This window comes from Ambystoma mexicanum, chromosome 7q (genome assembly GCF_040938575.1).
Source record: "Ambystoma mexicanum isolate Mex_15411 chromosome 7q, UKY_AmexF1_1, whole genome shotgun sequence".
Lineage (NCBI taxonomy): Eukaryota > Metazoa > Chordata > Amphibia > Caudata > Ambystomatidae > Ambystoma > Ambystoma mexicanum.
In genome coordinates, this window is record NC_090941.1 from 523,190,163 (window position 1) to 523,206,139 (window position 15,977).

Here is a 15,977-nt window from a genome sequence, read left to right on the forward strand (position 1 = left end):
CTTGATTCTTAATGGTTTCATGTAGTTTGCTATAACTATATCCCTGAATGCATCTGTATGGCTCCTTCGTGCTGGAGGATTCTCAGGTATCCCTGTCCATGGTGCAGGCCTTCTCATCTGCGCCATTTGAGTAGACAAAAGTCTGTCAGCTCTTTCCTTGTCCTCGTATATCTTTTTCTTTCTGGTTAGAAATGCCCATATCCACACTGGCATTGGTCCTGTAGATGGCTGCATTGTAGCACTTGTACTTGTCCCTTTCATTGGAACATATATGCTCGGCAATGTTGTCTCTGTGGCTTCATTCTTCAGCTCCTCTAGTCTTTTCCTTTCTTTGGCTATGAATGGCCATACTGTGTCTGCTATCAGTTGTGCTCGTGCAGAGATTTTCTCCAGGATTGCTCTTGCCTTTCCTGGTATTGGATCAATAGTTCCTACTACTGTGGTTTCTGTTGGCTTTCTTTCTGACTTTTCTTGTCCCTCCATGACATCCGCTTCCTTCATTTGGATCTTTACTTTACTTATGGTGGGATTTCTCGTAGTAGGCAGTCTTTTCTTCTACTAAGCTTTGAATTGTGGCTCTGCAGTCATTGTCACAAGGCCTTGTGTATGTGCATTCAACGTTTGCATGCGTGTGGTTGTCAGTAACCTTTTCACATTCATCCTTTGCCGACCCTGTCTCCGGGATTTTGGTTTGCTTGTTACCACAAGTGTGTGTGTGTGTCATTGCTAATCACATCCATCTCAAGTTCATTCATTCCACCATAAGATCTTCTAGGGACTGGAATGACTATGTAAGGTCTGGGTACTTTCGTAGGTTTAATGCGTGCATCATTACGTGGGTGCACTGGAATCGGGACGCTTTGTGCACCAATAAAAAATGCAGTTCTAATCGTCAATGATAATAAAACAATGATGAATATAATAAATAAATACATTATGCCTCTGTAGGTCAGGCGGCAGCATTTACTTCCAGAAAAATGTGGACGTCTTTTCTCCTGCAGGAGGACGAGGTTGCTGCTCTGGATCCCCATCTCGATCATTCGTCAAAATGTTAACTTTTAATATAATCCTTTAAACAATATTGTCCTCCGGATTCTGTGTGTGAGTTGTAGGTATTACACAATTGTCCACCTTCGTTTGAATAATGAACTGTCTATTATCTTGGGATACAGTTCTTTTACTAGGCTATCGGAAGTGTCAAAATCAAGCAAAAATTCAGCAAGTCTCTTTTTGTGCATGTTCAAAATATATCAGCTCCCAGTCTACGCCTCTGATCTGCTTCATTCCCGAAGACATATTGGGCCTCATTATGAGGTAGGAGGTAGCCATGGTGCTTACCGCATTCCAGGTCTGGGTTCTCGGAATAGGGACTTACCGGGTCATTCCAACCTTGGAGGACCAGGTAAGTCCCTATTCTGAGAACCATTCCCCATTCCCATTCGAGCCCCCATAAGGCTAAATGGGAATGGGGATGGAGCTAATAACGGTCCCGCTAATAGCAGGCCCGTTATTAGCTCCCTGGTCCCTTAGCGGCTCCCGCTAAGGGACCTCGGAATACAGAGGTAAGGGGTTATCGGCACCGGCATCCTTACCGGTGCCGGTAACACCTTACCTCCAACCTCGTAATGAGGCCTATTGTGTCCTTGTCAATATAAAATAAGAAATGCAATCTCTGGCAATGCTCTCTCGATCTGTCCCTCGGCGGAAAGTCTAAAATCTTCTCATATAGTTCTGTTGATGGTTAAAAAGTTTCACTTGCATCACTATTCCATACAAGAGAATGCCCATCTGTGTAGAATGAGATGGGTCTCTGATGAATGTGAGGATGTCAACATCTACAGGTCTCCCCACTAGCTCGAGAAAATCTATGATTAACCAGAAGAAGACATTGCTGGCCAACCTACTGTCTTCTGGTGACAAGGACATTTGTCCTGTCTTGCTGAAGTCCAGGGCTTTAGGCTTTCGCTTTACTGTGAACAATGTTTGCACTTTCCGTTTGCGTGGCAAGCAACTAAGATCACAATGCTGTTGAGGATTATGCTCAGACGTTCTGTATTTGCTGGATCTCGAAGAAACATGAGTACGTCTGTTGTTCTTCCGACAAAATTTGGATAGTCTTCAATTAGGCGAAAGAACAATACGTTGACAAGCTCATTTACTTCCCTCTCTGCTTGGGACATTTGGCTTTTCCTCGCTATACTCTGGAAGTAGGAGGAACTGCTCGGCAATCACAATAAGCAATTGCTTTATAATCTTTTCATTTTCAGGATCTTGAAGAAAGTCAGTGACACTTGTGAGCATCCCCACCAGTGACAGGTACGATCTTAGCACTAGATCGAAGTATGTCACCAAGTCTTTGGTGATGTTGCTACTGCGGGACACCATAGGTGATTCCGAACAAAGTCTCTGTGTGGAAGTAATCTGGGTACTGTATTTTCTTCCAATTTATGTGTCCTCGATAAAAATTTGGCATATTATTTTCTAGTCAAGGCTTCAGAGTGCCTCAGTCCACAGTTCAAAGTTAACAGACTATGCTGTGGTTTATGAATGCAGTTTTGTTCTTCACCCTGTAACTAGGATGCACAGAGTGTCCGTTTTTATGTCCTTATCCTCTTTTTGCTCAGAGGAATGTCCAAAATGAAACCACAACTATCTCACAAAAGTTCTTTGGCTTTACTTTGCTGCTGCTCATGCGTCCTGTTTTTTTGTCATGGATCTCGTTTGTACCTGCTGTGGTTCTTCCCCGTCGTTCCTAGTCTCCTTGCGCTGGGGTGCAGGCAGGGGGCCTTCTCTGATGTATGGTTTGATGTCACCCAGGAAGATCCAAGATCTCTTTCCTTGTAGTTTCACTGCAGAGGGATTGCAGTCTTCCACTGTAAAGGGACCGTTAAACCTTGGTTCGTCCCACCATTTTCTCGTATGGTTCTTTACCAGGACGGTATCTCCAGGAAAAACAGATGGAACACAAAGTCCTTGAGCTGTGCCTGCAGTAGTATCTCCTTCTGTGTTCCATGCTGCCCTGCACCCTTTTCGTCATCGCTGCAGCTGGTCTGAAATTACAGTAAGGCAAGATGTTTGTTTGTTTGTTTATTTATTGTTTTTATATGGCGCACCAAACCCAAAGGTAGCAGGGCGCAAGCAGTACAGGGAGGCTTTAGGCTTAATGATACAAAGAGTTACAGTCATAGGATCACAGTCATAGAATTACCGGTCACAGGTTACCGGTAGGCAGTTACAGATATATACAATACATTACAATATATACAGTTGCATTGAAGAAGGTAATAAGAGGTGGAATTTCGGTGTCAGCTTATAAGGTGGCAGTTACTGGCTTGATCTGTTGTTTGACACTAAGTTCTTGGGTGAGCGTCATTGGTTCTAATCCATTTCTGTATGTTTCGTCTGAAACTGGGGTAGGTTTGATCAGCCCGGAGTGAGTAGGGGAGTGAGTTCCATGTTTGGGCTGCCATGACTGGGAAACTTCTGCCACCAGATTTGGCTAGGTTGAAACGCGGTACGCTAAGGTAGCAAGAATTGGAGGATCTAGTCAGGCGATTAGTAGTTTTCTTGGCTATCCGGTCGGAGAAGATCTGTGGTGCGGCATTGTTGAGGCATTTGTGGGTCAGGGAAGTCGTTTTTAGCATAATTCTGTCCTTAATTGACAGCCAGTGGTTTTGTCTTCTGATTGCAGATATGTGATCTCTGCTTGGGATATTTAGTGCTGTTCTCAGTACGTTGTTTTGTAGCGTTTGAATTTTGTTTAAGATGTATTTGTTAGACCCCATGTAGAGGGCATTGCAGTAGTCCAATTTTGAGAGTATGAGGGCATTAGCGGGGGTAATGCAGCTAGTAGGGGATAGGTAGGGTCTGCAGGCCCTAATTAGTTTGCATGTGTATGCTGATGTGGACGCTAGGGGGTTGACTTGTTTCTGCAGGTTAGGGTGGAGTCGAGGTAGAATCCAAGTGTTTTTACTTCCTTTACAACCTTGATGGCATTGCCATCAATGTTGACGGAGGAGTACTCTTTGTTGAGTTTTTTAAGGTTGGTCGGGGTACCTAGTATTAGGAGTTTGGTCTTGTCGTCATTCAGGCAGAGGCCGTGCGTGGCCATCCATGCCTGAATGAGGAAGTAGATTTTGTTCACAAGAGCCGTGTCAGTGATGTAATTGCCCGAAACGGGTATGAGGATCTGGGTGTCATCTTTATAATTGGTGTAGATGGCCCCCAGATTGTCCAATTTGTCAAACAGTGGCTTTGTGAAGATATTGGGCCTCATTCCGAGTACGGCGCTAACCAATGGCGCTATTAACGCCTTGGTTGACGCCGTACCCGGACCGGCAGCGCCTTGGTGGATGGCGGAATTACCGCCCCATTCCAAGGTTGGCGGGGCGGTAATTCCCCATTCACCAAGGCTCTTCCCCATTCCCAAATGAGCCCCCATAGGGCTCAATGGGAATGGGGAAGATGCAAATAACGGTGACCGTTCATTACGGTCACCGTTATTGGCTTGGAGGCCCCTTTGCGCCCTCGACTTTAACACCTGCTCAAAGCAGGCGTTAAGGGCGAGGGCGCAAAGGGAACTCGGAGTATGGCGGTAAGGGATCACCGCCACCGGTCTCGTTACCGGTGGCCGCTATCCCTTAATGCCATACTCGGAATGAGGCCCATTGTACATGGTGGGTGAGACGCATGATCCTTGTGGAATGCCGCAAGTTATTGAGATAGGATCTGCTGAGTCTATCGGGGAGAATACTCTCATGGATCTATTGTTGAGGAATGATTGAACCCATGCTACTGCTTCCTTAGAGAAGTGAGCCGCTGAGGCAAGGTGTTCGCAAAGGATTTCGTGGTCCGCCAAGTCAAAGGCAGCTGACAAGTCAAGGAGGAGCAGCATGGCAGTTTTCCCTTTATCAGTGAGTGCCTCAATTTGTGTTTTTAAATCAATCAATGCAGTTTCAGTGCCATGTTGCGGTCTGAAACCTGATTGGCAGGTGCCGAGGGGATAAGTTTCCAGATATTGTTGTAACTGGATGTATGCTACTCTGTCAAGTATCTTTAAAAGAAAGGGAACTGTTGTGATGGGCCTGTAGTTAGTTGGAATGGCTGGACCTAAGGTTTGTTTTTTCAGCAGGGATAAGACCCAGGATACTTTCAAGTTACTTGGGACTGTGTTAGTTGAAAAGGATGCATTCATGAGTTTGGTGATGAATGGTGACAGGTCTCTCGCTGCATTTTTGATTAGTTGTGCTGGGCAGTTGTCGCCCTGGCATCTAGTTGGATTCAGGGAGGAGATGATTTTCTCTATTTCAAGGATGGAAACTTTGGAGAATTTAAATTGGTCTGGTTTATTGCTTGGTGTGTCGGTAGTTTGGGAGTGAGCATCATGTTTGGTGAGGGAGGATTTCTTATCCGCAATCTTTCCTTTGAGGAGTACAATTTTGTTGGCGCACCAGGCTTTGTCTTTGGTTATATTGTCGGCTGGAGGGATCGGTGCTTCCATTTCTCATTGTATGGTAAAGAGCAGTTTTGTGTTAGAGCTGGCTTAGGCAATCCTGTCTTTATAAAGGTCTTTCTTGGTGTTAATTATTTCTTTTTTGTAGTGGTCGGCAAATTTAGTTAGGTTCGTTTTGTTTTCTGCTGATGGTGTGTGTTGCCATAAGGCTTCCAGTTTTCTTTTTTTGTCTAAGTTATTTTAAATGTGGTATGAACCACGTGTTTAGGTGTGCTTGTGATTTGCTTTTGCGCAGTTTAAGAGGTGCGATGGAATTCAATGGTGTGGGCATAGTTGCGTTGTAAGTGTCAACTAGTGCAGGTAGACGGTTTAATGAAGGAAGGATAAGTGGTAAGAGTCTGTCCATTGTGATATCTTTTTTGTTCCTGGTAGGTTGAGGGGGAGCTATAGTCATGTTTGTTTGTGTCTGCAAACAAACTATAAAAAATATATACACTATACAGTTCACTATAAAAAATGCAACGTGCTCGGTTAAGTTCGGTATGAACCAGTCTTCTGCGAGCGTTGCCGCTAGATTCTCTTTTGACATGTGTGCAGGATAGTGTAACTGTTCCAGTGCTAATTTTAACAAGGCTATAGGCATTACTGGTTTACCAGTGCTGTCTTGTCGCCACAAGCTGTCAGAGGGGTTTAAAGAACACCCTCACCACTTCCATAAATCTGTTTCCTCTTGTGGTGCCTCCCCTTGGAGTTCCATCAACTGTGTTTGTCCCAGATTATTATAGCTTTCAGGTGCAATCCATGCAACCATCATTTTCTCATTTGTGTGGGTGACTTCCCCTTCCATGATCGTCTCACTCTTGGATGCCATACATTTGGCTTCCATGTCTGCTGCTTAATTTCCGTGTGAGATAAAATCTGTCCCTTTCGTGTGAGCAGCGCATTTCACGACCGCTATGCCCACTGGGAGCTGTAGTGCCTTGATCAGTCTGTCCAATAAGGCTGCGTGCTGCACTGGCATGCCGTCTGCTCGGAGGTAGCCCTTCCTTTTCCAGCGCACTAGACAAACTCCAGCTGGCCACAAATACATCTGCCTCTAGTATTACCCCAACATGGAGTTGAAACTTATCCCTTTCACGGTGCCTTTAATCGATGTGGTAGCCTATTCGTTCCCCTTTATTTGGGACTCTGGATACAAGTTTCTTCTAGTTGCTTGTATAAAAAGCATAGGAATAAGGCGGATCCTCTCTCTTCTTGGGTGTCCTCCCCGGTAACCTCTCTCTTGTCGGGTGTCCTCCCCGGCATCTTCCCTCTATCTACTAAATTATTCTTGAGTTATTATTCCCTTCCATATATATAAATATATATATATATATAAATATATATATATATATATATATATATACATTCTTCTCTAATTCTAACTATATTTTGTTTTCCCGCCTCCCTCCATTACCTTTTCCCTCACTTGTTCGAAGGCATGCACTTTTGCCAAAGCATTAGTCTTTTTAACTCACCGTTTACATGTTTCCTCTCTGGATCCTCGGGATCACTGCATCGTCACCGCCTTCTCTGGCTTTTCTCCCGCTCAGCTGCCCGTAGGAGTGGGAAGGGGTTATGTGAGTAACACGGGTCCCTTCAGACCTCGTTCTGCAGATTTTTATTTTTATTCTACCACTGTCAATGGGGAGCTTCACGGTCTACTGAGCCTAATGGTAAAGGACTCATGATATTGCCGTGGACCTAGACTTACTTTATGTCGACGGTTAATGGGTGTCTTATTCTAATCAATAATCGATAACCATCAATCTCTGCTACCAAGTGTGCTCCGAGACCCCCAACCGGCCTATAGAGTCGGGATTAGCTCAGAAGCACTTTAAGACAAGATAGCGGCACCTGTGAGATGGATGGGGGTGCAGATGTATTACTCCAACACCAATCAATAAGGACAACTCAACTGTTTGGCAAAGGGAGTCCCTTTAATGACAAGTACAAAAAACGGGGAGTTATGAATATCAGCAATGGTGCGATCTTCCATCTTGCTTCAACTCCAACGAACTTTATAAAAATTATAGCATTTATACTGAAAACTCGGCATCATCGACGTGTAACACTCAAAAGTTGCAATACAATTCTATTGGTTAGGAAAAGGTAACTTTCATATAGGTACTATATCTGTATATGGTAACGGAGTGAGGGGATTGGGTAAACACTGTCAGGTGGGCATCTAAAGCCTTCCTCCAAAAAATGACTACTGCAGACGTCACTAAAAGTATGACGTCCTATTGGTTCTACTAACTATAGGACCCTAAATTATTTGGTCCATTGTGATTGGGTTGGCACCAACTCCAGGCATACTTTTTCACTTTGCTTAGCAGCACGCAGAATGGTCGGCCAGGTGCGAGGTGCCCCTTAGATACCCGGCCATCCTCCAGTCATTGTTACAATCAATCATTACTCTAGTAGCCATGTGTCAATTATTTCATTGTGGTTGGCCTCGAGACTGCATCTTCTGTCTGTAAAAGTTATGATATCTTCGCCTGGCCTTGTGCCATGTGTAGATGTGAGCTCGCATTTTCGTCAGACTCGGCTGGCCACGTTGTTCAGACACCGTGAATTTGCCTCTTTTCCTTTAATTTGTGTATTTGATTCTTGTTTCACCCACCAACTGCCTTCGTCTTCTTATCTCAACCTTTCAGCGGCAGGATATTCTGTTCTTAGTTTCAATTAAATGTAACTACTGTTCGTCTCTTCTATTGGTACAACCTTGGCTTTCCTGGCACAAGTTGCCTCTGCTGAGTTTCGTTTCAGCCGTCTCTTCTCGATTTTGCTAAATATGAAGCTTTTCTCGTGTGGCCTTTAGTAACCTGGGTTGATTCTGCTTCTTGTGCAAAGTAGAAATAAACTTATAATAAGGTGTTTCGTTTGAGGTATTATGTATAGTGGCGCATGCCGCACTATTCTTCTACTAAGCATAGCAAGTCACACTGTTTTCTTAACTTTTTGCGGTTCCAAACATATTTACAGGTGTAAACTGGTCGAATATCTTCATCTTGCTTAGAGCTTAAGCTTCTTACATTTTGACATCGTCCTTTCACTTTATGTTCACAATGTCCTTTTTCATGGCGTTTCATCTCTTTGCGTCATTCTCTGGTTGTCATTTCTTCTATATGTGAGTCAGTCCAGGCTCTCGTGACGTCACCATTCGTCTTCTATTAAGGCCTTTTCGGTTTCTTCAGGGACTGTACTCAGACAATCTTCATTTCATTTAATTTGTTGATATGGTTTTCTCAATGGATACCTTACTGTCCATGGTTTCCTTGGTACTGGTACTTCAATAGGTGTTGTTCTTCTAACAGGTACTGGGCAGAGCCCTACCGCGGCTCTCTGCTGGTTTATTTGCTCATCATATGTCACATATCTTGGTGTGAACATTCCTGGTACTTCAAAATGGACGACTGGAGTGCAGGCTTTATTTGGGACCTCCTCTACAGGGTGAGAACCTGAACCAAACCATAGCATTGTTAAGGTCATTGGACCATACTTTGATGGTTCATCTCAAAGTGTAGGCTATAGTTGATTGGTGCGCAGAGAAAGGAGAGAACCAGTCATGCAATATGAGGAATAATAATACTTAGTTTGAGGAGAGTATTTCGGAATCCTAAGAATGAATTCAGTTTTTAAGAATGTTTTTATGGGTTATTTTTATTCTGAGGTAAAAATGAATGTGAAACCGTGACTGATGAATTAAGCACCTAATAGAATTTGTGAAAAGAATGATGAATTGTGTTTGTGGATTTTTGTTTGTTTTGGAAAGTGAAAGGTTTCGTAAACCAAGCACCAATAAATAAATAAAAAAAATTAAAAAACGAACTAATGGGGTGTTTGGGAGCATTGAATAGTCTGTGAGTACACATTTGAAAACTCTGTCTACACCATTCATACCAATGCAGTGAGACCACTGTGCCTGCTTTTATCTGTACCAGCTGACCGGTGCAGTAATATACAGGGCTGTGTATACAAACCCCATGGGAACAAGCTCCTTTAAACCTTCTGCAAGGACTCCACCGACATGTTGCAACACCCTGGTTGTTGTGGGATCAGATTGGTTTATGTTTCACCTTGCACCTAGCGGCCCAAGGAGCACCAAGCAGAGAGGACTAGAGCTAGTTTGACTTTGAACCGGAACAGGTGGAAATGTATTTTATCTGACTGTATACTATCCTTGCAGTATTCATGAAATAAAATGGTTTATCTGAATTCCTGCTTCAATCACTGGGTTGGACTGAGCCCATACCTCCTAAATTACACAGGGTTCTGTAATGTGGAGGTGTGTGGTACTGTTTTGGTTCTGTGTTTTTTCCCAGAAACCTTATAGAATTTGGACTCTCCATTTCTAAACCTGTGTTTTCATTTCAAACAGTAATGATTATGGTAGTTGTAGTCATGGCTAACTTCAATTCTATGTCAAGACAGGAGCCTCGGATCATGCTTTCTTCCTTTATTCAAAACTCGAGCAGCATATAAAAATATAGCAGTTTCAATTCATAAATAAATACATCCAAAAACTACATTTCCCAATAAAGTCTTTTGTGTGTAGTTCATTCTTTTTATGTCCATGAAAACGACAGGCAGAAGAGCCACTGTGCAGACAGTGAATAAGGGACTTTTTCATAAGGACCCAACTGCTTGCAACACTCTGCCTTTTACTAACCTCACTATTGTCAAAGAGTCCAATAATGGCAGGGGGGAGTCCGGTACTCTGCGGGTTCATAGTGAGGTGTTGGATCCAAATGTCATTCCATCCGCATTTAACCCGCAGACAAGAGTGGAGGACATACTGAGGAACGTTCAAGATATTATGAACGAAAACAAAATTTTGAAGGAAAAAGGGAGAAGTGACAATTTAACAAACAAAAGAATGGGTCCAAGTGTCGAGGGAACAAATATGCCTAATCAGCCATTTAATGCATTGGTGTCGGAGAAGGTAGAGATGCTAAATGAAAAAGTAGATATAAGTAATGAGCATGATTCCAGGCGGCAGACAAGAGTTGATGAATTATTGAGGAATGTTCAAGACATTTTGAATGAAAACAAATTTTTGAAGGACAAAGGGAGAGCAGAGGACTCAATAAATAATACAAATGGCTTAAGTGGTGAGTTAACGAACAAGCCTAACCAGTTTTCCTATGTAAACAAATCTGAGAAGGTGGGGACTCTGAAGGATAATGTAGAAACAAGGTATGAACACGATCTCAGAACGCCTGCATTTGCGAATTTACCTGGTCTGATACTATGTTCTTTGTTTAATGATGGGAGGTATCAACCGTTAAACAAACCTTATATTCTTTCCCTTTTTGCTGTGATTCCTGAATTGAGTCTTATTACTTCGGCTGATATTCGACTGGTGGATTTTATCCACAAAGATAGATTTGATTTTGTCAGGCTTGTAATCCCGTCCCCCTTGGTGAGATCAATGTTGTTGAAGGAGGCTGAAGCCCTTCAACGCATGGGGTTTGATCTTTTTCCATTCAAAGACCAGATGGTTCCTATGCAAGCCTTTGATGGAGGAGGGTTAAGAGCTAATGGTCTGGTATATGAAAATAAAGAACTTCTCACTCACTCCAGATCGGAAGATGTATCTGACAAACAGGATTGGAGATGGCTGGCCTTATCATTACGTGATGCGATCAGCAACCTTAAAGAGTTAGGGAAACCACTCTAGAAAGTAACCATAACTTGAAAGCGATTTGTTGGAATTCCAGAGGGAATTTACACCTTTTTGACAATGAGATTCTTATGAGTGATTTATTCACTTTTGATTTAATTCTCTTTCAGGAAACGTGGCTAACTTCTTTGGTTGGCTGGGAGGGTTTTGTGGTTGATGAAATATGTGTGGTTAGGGGTCTGAGGGGCAGACCCAAGGGTGGTCTGCTCACAGCCTCAAAAGATTCTCCTGGCTTTACTAAAACCGGGGTTTGGAAAAATTGACAATTGTTTCTATTAACTGCTTTTAAGGTGGGGGGGTTGATGCTTTTCCTTTGCTGTTGATTAATGTTTATTGGAACTCTAATGAATTTTCAGATTTGCAGCTGGAAAATGAGTTAATCTCCTTAGGAAAAATTATGGATCCATGGTGTAGTGAAAATATAGGGGGTTAAATACTCATTGCAGGGGATTTAAATGCGGATTGTTAAATTCACAGGCTGGTTGGTGATGAACTTTATCTTAATAGGACCAATGTTGCTACTGGTAATCAGAAACTGAGAGAAACTTTATGGTTGTCTTTTGAGGACCTTTGGGGCCTCGAATTGATTGTAAATTACCATTTTACTTGGAAGGCTAGGGGCTGCTCCTCTATAATCGATTATATTTTTCTGTCAGCTAAATTGATTAAGTCCCTGGTAAAATTTGAAGTAAACGAGGTTCCAGAGAGCAATCATTGTATGCTAAAGGTTGAGTTTGTGTCTAAGGTCCTATTGAGGGACCAAAAGGTTTATAAAAAGAGTCTTTTACTTATTTCTTCGAAGAACAGGATCAAATGGTCCTATAACTCAACTCACAAATTTACAGCAACAATGATCCGTGAATATGAGGACACCCATTTAGAACAGCGTATGCTCATGTTTTCTGCGAATTGTTTTGAATCTACCATAGGGAATAGAATTCAAGGTTTAATGATCAGTGCCCTTGTAAGGTTTGCCAAAAGTTACACCACAAACATTCTATGGACCATGAGGTCCATGAGAAAAAACAGGGCCTTCAAAGGGAGGTCCGTAGAATTTGTAAATTGTTGTCCTCTGATCCTGGTGCTATGGGTTTAATAAAAAAACTGAAACAAGCATATAAGAATTGGATGATCAGCCATTGCTGTGATGCCACCTAGCGTGATGGTGAAAGGATGCTGGGAGCAATGAGGGGTGTTTCGTTATCCAATTTCTGGCAATTGATTAATAATGTAGACTGTTCTCAGGAAGTCTCTATGTTGAACCCAATTCCGGAAGAGACATGTGCGGGCCACTATTCGAACTTATACAAGGCAAGCAATCAGATTTATCATCAGTGGGGGGAGACCCCTTGTTATGTCTGGTTGATGATATAAAAAGTCTGATAATCAAATAAAAAATACCGGTGCACGATGTCTGAATAACCTTACCAACAAAGTCCTAAAATCCAATCCGTTGTATGGGGCAAAGATTCTATGTTTTCTTTTTAAAGATGTGTGCCTAACCAAAACAGTGTTCAAAAAGGGCTCACGATTACTGCCAAGTAGTTATCGTCCGATTGCTATAGCAGATTCTGAATCTAAAATCTTTGCCTCTTTGGTGTTGATTGATATTCAGAAATGGATAGATGCCAACCACATTTTGAGTCTAAATCAAATGGGTTTAAAAAAAATTGTGGCACGAACTGTGGAGGCCTTGTCCTTAGATGCTTAAAGAGCAAAGCCTTGGTAAAGGGTGCAAGATCGACCTTTGTAGCATCGGTGGAACTTAGTATGGCCTTTGACTTAGTGGATAGGCCCACTTTATGGAATAAATTAAACTCTTTGGGCATTCTGAATCATTTGTTGGAAATTGTAATTGCCTTGTACACCGATACTAAACTGGTGATAAGACTGAACTCTGAAGGTGGGCTTTCCTTACAGATGGAAACCAGCATTGGTCTGCGCCAAGGTTGCATGCTGGCACCAACCATCTTTAACCTTTACGTAAGTGGTGCTCATTCAGTGTTCTCCAATAAGGGTTTGGTTTCTCCGAAACTCAATGGGATGTCGATCTCGTGGCTTGCGTACGCAGATGACTTCCTGTTGATAGACAACACTAAAGTGGGTCTGCAGCGCCTTATCAAGGTGTTTGAACTGTTCATAAGCCATCTTCCCTTAATAATCAATCCAACTAAAACTATTATTATCTGTATGGGCAAACCTAACAGGAAGCAGGAGTCTTATGCCTGGTTTTGTGCAGGTAAACACATCAAGCAGCAAAAAGCCTTCAAGTACCTAGGGTATTGCTTTTCAGATACTGACTCTGCTCCTCTGATCAAAAACCAATTTAGGGCTAAAGTTGAAGTCACTTTGTCGGAATAGAAACAATATTATGCCTCCTATTGTAACAATTGTATGTGTATTGGCCTACGCCAAGTTGTCTAAACATCATGTGTGAACAAACTCCACGGCAAGGTCTTGACCTTAGAGAAAACCAATGTAAGCCGCCATCTTGGATTGAGCCGCCATTTTAGGTTCTCTTGTTATGTAGAAATCACCCTGAACATCAAAATGGAGGCCAAATGACATTCTGAGTAAGATTCTGGCCGTTGTGACCTCCGTACAACTGAATAATTAATATGCCTGCAGGCCACTTGTCGGGGTCGCGAACAGAGACCTTGTCCTACCGTTGACCTATATGTAAATGTACTACTCATATCAGCGAAACTAATTGAAATGCATATATTAAAGGATTGAGCTGGCAAGGAACCCTAAGACCAGAATTAAATATTTCACAGAATGGTTAACCCGCAAGTGGGTTTGCCAAGGGCTACACAAATTGTATAAAAGACCCGGGTATTCCAATATGCGGTCTCTCTCACTAACACATCGAACCCTCGTTGAAGTTCGTAATGTTATACTGAGAGCTGAATTGCTATCCGTTTGTCAATTGACTTGGTAACTGTTGTAGCTTGAAATAAAGCACTTGTATGTTTCTTTGTAACCTGTGTTGGTGTGTTTCTCTTTGGGCTTCCCGGCCTCATATTATTTTTCTGTTTTCACAGTTGGCGCCCGAATAGGGACCCTCAAGATTGATGCCGGATCATTGAAGGATTGACGCAGACTATCGAACCGGGATCGGACGGTGTGATACTGCGGGCCCGACCGAGTATCACACGACCGAGACACGATACCTCGGCAGCGCTGCACGATCCGATCCTTGGACGATAGTCGTGTGCTCTGACACGGCATCTTGACAAGGGTCCATTTTTAAGGCGGGCAGATTTGTCGAAACCACCAAACACAAGGTAAAATTCGTTAGGTAAGTTCTTTGGTAAACCGTACGGTCCTCCTTAGGTTTGGTCAGGTGTAGTCGTGACCCGACTCTTAATTTAACCCTGACAATTTGAATTTGGCGTATTGTATCTGCAGACACAATTATTGACCAGGTAACACCAATTTTTTGTGAAATGCCTAGGAAATTGTCTAGCTGCTTTAGGGCTCTGTTCCGCAGCGATCGACAATCTTTGGAATTTAGCCGCCCGGCACCACAGGAGGGGTCGCCGGCGTGTACTATGTACTGTAAGCATGGCATTGAAAGTATAGTATTTAATGATATTTGGCACAGACAAACCAGACATGCCTCCGAATTTCAGTGGCCAATCAATAGCAGTTTCGAGATCCCCCGTAGTGAAAACCTAGAATCGGTCTTGCTAAAGAAGAAGGCCAGACCTGCAGCATTTGATGTTTTGCAGAATTGGAAAAAAGAAGCGTTGCAGCAGCTTAAAATTAGGGATAAACATGCACGCCGTCATAAAACGAATGCCGAAAAGGCGTTGTTATATGATAAGGAAAAACTTTCAGAGTCAGTCAAGAATATGGATAGGGCTTTCTCACTCGGTATCCAGAAAATCTATCCCTCTAAAGATTTTCATGTTTCCGAAGAATTTATTGATAAATTGTTAAACGAACGCAGGCCTGGTGCCTCTGCGCCACCTCCGTATGATCCTCTCCCTGGTGCTCTGCCCATTCCTGCTGTTATTCCTGCTGTTAGTCCTGTTCCCCGTGTACAACCTATTGTTCCTATTCCTCTAGTTGTTGTTCCTCCACCTGCTCTACCACCCTTTCCCCTTGCGCCGATAGTCGCACCTCCATTGAATTTGCCCGCACCTCTGCTCCCGAGTGGTTCTGTACTGACTGAAGTTGATCAGGGTGCGGGGTCAAAGATTGTTACTCGAAATACTGTCTCTGCGGAAAAGAAACGGGAATTATTTGCATGGGCTAAGCATTGTATGGAGAGAGGTGATCAAGCTGACGTTTTCTCCACATTATCAAATATGGGCAATTTTCCCGAGAACATTTTTTTTATTGAAGGTTTGGGGGCTCATTTATGTGTAATGTGGGGTAGATTACATAATACGGATCTCCCACAAGGGTTGAGGGATCTAAATACTTTAGCGCTTTCGAGGGACACTGAGGAGAAAGTACATGGTCATGTTGAGAGGTTATATGAGTATAGGAGGGACTTAGAAAGATTACGGGTTGAGGATGGTGAAGACGACAGTATGTATGTACAGAAACGGTTCCTTCCGTGTCGTAAATCGGCATCTGAGGAAGTACGAATTTGTACCAAAGATGCGATTCGATGGATCTCGGATTCATCAATACCGCCGGATGAAGTATATGACACGTATAGTCAGTATACAGTAGAAATGCAGAGGAAGGTGATTCAGGTAATGGTACAGTACCTGCAGGATGAATGTGTAAGGAAGAAGGTTAGTTGTCCTATAGAGCTATTGGGTATTTGTAAGAGGGCTT